General features: G+C 36.5%; 2 long non-coding RNA genes across 2 annotated transcripts; both read right to left on the bottom strand.

The window, feature by feature from the left end:
* Positions 1 to 669: 669 nt before the first annotated feature.
* LOC109588076 (uncharacterized) lies at positions 670 to 1,072 on the bottom strand. Its single transcript, XR_002187949.1, has 2 exons — positions 983 to 1,072; positions 670 to 935 (listed from the first exon to the last, which is right to left on the bottom strand). It is a non-coding gene; the product is annotated as an uncharacterized LOC109588076 (long non-coding RNA).
* A 196-nt stretch (positions 1,073 to 1,268) lies between these two features.
* Positions 1,269 to 2,975, bottom strand: LOC109588075 (uncharacterized). The gene is made up of 4 exons (XR_002187948.1): positions 2,684 to 2,975; positions 1,790 to 2,039; positions 1,505 to 1,715; positions 1,269 to 1,356 (listed from the first exon to the last, which is right to left on the bottom strand). It is a non-coding gene; the product is annotated as an uncharacterized LOC109588075 (long non-coding RNA).
* Positions 2,976 to 4,449: the final 1,474 nt, after the last annotated feature.

Genomic DNA, 4,449 nt, shown 5'->3' with positions numbered 1-4,449 from the left:
CTAGTGCATCCGCAGTGCTGCTGCTTAGAATAACTGAGTGAACTCAATTCCCCCTAATGATTAAGGAAAACTTAACTGTACCTAAGTTGCATACCTGCATACTTAATAGTTTATTAGCCATTATAGACCATGCATCCATAAACTATATGCATCTACATATAGCCGCTGTACATGCACTTAGACCTGTATCAGTAGTGAATGCATAATATTATTTATTAAAAATTGTTTTCTAGACTGAAATGCCAAGAAAACTTGGATTATATCGCAAAAAGTATGCCAGCAGGTCTAAAGCTTCAAAACCCATATCCCTATATTTAAACGAACCAGTCAGTAGCATCAAAGATTTAGAAGATAAAACAACCAACATCGGAGTAACAACAGGATGGGTACAACAACTGTCATCAAATAAAGAAATTCTGTTGTTTACAACAATTTTGTTTAATTCAGTTTTGATGGTTCAAATCAACCACTCCTTAGACATAGCAATCAAGTTTGAGGGTCAACAAATAAGCTGTGAAACAGCAGAGTCATGGAGTGGCATTCCAAATAAAATTGAGAAGACACAAGATCTGTACACAGTTTTCTCTCACATCCAAAAACACAGCATATGCCAAGGAAACCAAATAAAAGAGTTTGCTGAAGTTAATAATGAGAAATCACCAACAGCAATTAGAATGGGTAAGTTTATTATACTGAAAACAATATTTATAATGTACAAAACAATTGTTATAGGAAAGGAAATTATTTATAATGAAAATTGTGAAATATTGTGCAACAAATCACATTCCTATTGCCAGCCATGTTTACAGCAGAGACATAAGTTATGCGTACAGAGATCACGTGCTGCAAAACAGACAACATCAAAATCAGATCCATCATCAACAGCACCATATTCAGCTTTGTCCAGAGATGAAATGAAGCAGAGAATGAAGAACCTACACAATGAGGTTAGAAAGTTAAAGAGACAAAGAGATCGTCTTACAGAGAAGGTTGAGCTTTTGATAAATAGTGAGAGCATTGTTTTGAATCAACATGACCACGACGACCTAAAACAGATCATCTTGATGGAGAAAGAGAACATAGAGAAACATCTGCATACACCATTTCAGAAAATTTTCTGGGAGCAACAAGCAGAAGCAGCAAAGAGAAATGACACCCGAGGTATGAGATGGCATCCATTGATGATACGTTGGTGCATCCTTCTTCGTCATCAGTCACAAAAATCGTATGAAACTATGAGACAGTGTATTGCACTTCCGTCTCAAAGAACTCTGCGTGACTATACCCATCACATCAAGGCACAACCAGGATTCTCCAATGAAGTCGATTCTCAGATATGTCACGCAGCAAGGCTGACTACAAGTGAAGAACGAGAAAAATATGTAGTGATATTGTTAGACGAAATGCACATCAGGGAAGATTTGGTCTATGACAAACATACAGGTAGAATAATTCTCTTATATTGTTCTAAATGTACACATAATTATTATACATAATAGGCAACCTTGTTGGATTCACACACTTGGGCGATGTCCTTCATCAGTTAGAGTCATTGGAGGAGACTTCAGAGGACCATACTTTCCCACCTGAGTTACTAGCCAATTCCATGATGACATTTATGGTCAGAGGGCTCTTTTCACACCTGGAGTTTCCTTACGCCTACTTTCCCAGTAGGAAAGTCTCCGGATACATGTTGTTTGATCCACTATGGGAATCTGTGAGTAGATTAGAAAGATGTGGATTTAAAGTAACTAGCTTTACCATTATATCATAACATTAATTTGATTACCTTTTATAGGTAATGGGTGTTACATCTGATGGTGCATCAATTAATAGGAGACTAGTTCGATTGCATAACCCCAAAAGCAAATTAGTTCACAAAACATCCAACCCTTTTGTTGTTGATGATGATAGAAGTTTCTTCTTTTTCTCAGACCCCCCTCACTTATTGAAAACAACTCGTAATTGCTGGGCATCTCGTTCAAGGAGTCTCTGGGTAACTTAATAGGAATTGATACACAACACTTTCATTTTATTTCCTACAGAATAATGGAAAATATATATTGTGGGACCACTTAAATGAAATTTATAGTAAATCTAGATCAGAGAGTGGTTTGGTATTGCTACCCCGTTTAAAGTATGAGCATATTCATCTCAACAGCTTCTCAAAGATGCGTGTTGATTTAGCTGCTGAAGTAAGAGCATTGTTGTTATAATAATGAGGTGGCTTTTGTAATGATAAGGTTATCAGTGAATCAGTGTCTAAAGCTCTTACTTTATATGGAGGAGACAAAGCTAGCGAAACAGCAACCTTCACAAGCAATTTTGATAAGTTTTTTGACTGCCTAAATGTGTGGAATTTTAGCGATGGTAAGAGAAAGAGAAAAGTGTTTCAGGATCCATATCGCTCTGGCACAGACTTCAGATTAAAGGTAATATTTAAATAATAAATATAATTAATGGGTCAATAAAAATTCTAGTGGCTAGAGGAAACATTCCTAAGATACCTAGAAAATTGGGAATGCAATGTGAAAGCTCTAAATGGATATACTGATGCACAGAAGAAAGCAATGCTACTAAGCGAAGAAACACTAGCAGGAATAAAAATGACAAGTATTCTAACATAACAAAATTAAAAGACATGAATTATTTTCTATGCAGCGAAATCATTCATTGAGCTCACCAAATATCTTTTCACCGTACCAGGAGTCACAGTTTTCTTCAGTCGAAACATCTGCCAAGATCCTTTGGAAAAATTCTTCGGTTGCCAAAGGCAAATAGGAAGAACACACGACAATACAACAGTGAAAGAGTTTGAACAAAACACACAAGCTCTTCGTGTTGTAGACTCCTTTTGTCGATCATCAGTAAGGTCAAACTGTCGTGGTAACAATGATCTCGATAAGACGGATCATGAGTCATATTCACTGCCAAAAAGGAAGAGAAGCAAAAAGAATGATGAATATAGTAATTAAGGACAATTATGTAATAATATTAAGTTACTGTTATTTGTGTAGGCTGTGACACTCCTTCTACTTTGGACGAACCAATGGATACATATACTTCCTCAGAGTCTATATTAGGTACTCAATATCCATTTAAAAAATTCCTTTTAAATATATTCATATAGGTCCCTGTGAGATTATTATTGCAGCAGTAAAAGAAATGACATACTTCACTACAGTAAATGAGTCATTTTTTGAAGCAGTTAAGGCTTTCCTAGCCTGGGCGGGGCCTCCTTACCCTGCCTTCTTTATCCAGTTCTCTGAAATTCTTATCAGTTGTCTCCATACTTGCTTTTCTAATAAGAATAGCATGCAAGCAGAAAGGGAGCACATGTACACACAGTATCATGAATTACGTACTTCACCAAAATTTCATAAAATATGGGACACATTCCTTTTAGAAGCCATCAAAACTAACCCAGGTCCGAAATATTACCAGCATATTACTCAACGAGTTTTCACTGAGCTTATTAACAGAAAATACTTCACTTCCAGTGAGAATAACGTATCCGCAACCAGCTTTGAATGCCTCACAGATATTGAGGAGAATGCCCTTAGATACGTCTCAGGATACATCTGCCGAAAATTAATAACAAAAATAAAAAAGTCGACACACAAATATAAATTTGACCTGATTTTATTTATGAGTGAAACCAGTGGGATAGATGCAGAGGTAGACACAGATACAGATGAGAGTAGCAGTGAGAAGTGGCTGAATATAATGGATAGAGGTGGCTTGTACCATGTCAATGATTGTACATACCAGCTATTTGTCCAAATAGAGCTGGAATTAAAGAGCTTCTTTAACTACAAAAGAAAAATCACAGAAGCTACTCACAATGATCACAGTAGTAATAAGGAGTCAATAATCAAAAAAATATCACAGAAAGAAGACGTACTTGACAAGTGGCATGTGCTTACAGAAAACGAGGAAAATTTAGCTGTAATAGACGAATTATACACGATGATAATTACAGAATTCGTAACAGTGAGAGGATTCGCTTTCGCAACATCGATAGTAGAAGCATACAAGCATCTCTCCAACAAAAAACTACAAAAAAATAAAGGACTTCGTAAAACATTATACTAACTTATTATTATCTCACTTCTTTTCCCCTAGTTCCCTCTCTTTTCTTGCCTTCTCTTGCATTATAGTGTGCTGACTGTGCTCTAGACTTAATGTCTAGTCTTTATTAAAATTAATACACGCCCAACAAGGGCCAACATTCTGCATAATTGATAATCACACAGTCTGTACACGTGACGTCATCAGTTTCCAATCCCGGTTACGTAGTCTATAATATCTATGCTATAATCATAGATATGTACGGAACAGGATAGGAAACTGGATCACGTGAGCGCATCATAATCCTTGTAGTTTGTCTGAAAGTCTCGCTGCCTGATCCAACTAACAACAAGACGCTTCCTATCGGCCCAAAAGGCT

The sequence above is a fragment of the Amphimedon queenslandica genome, unplaced genomic scaffold (assembly GCF_000090795.2).
Source record: "Amphimedon queenslandica unplaced genomic scaffold, v1.1 AMPQUscaffold_12302, whole genome shotgun sequence".
Taxonomy (NCBI): Eukaryota; Metazoa; Porifera; class Demospongiae; order Haplosclerida; family Niphatidae; genus Amphimedon; species Amphimedon queenslandica.
Note: the sequence above shows the minus strand (reverse complement) of the source record. Positions and strands in the feature narration are given on the sequence as shown.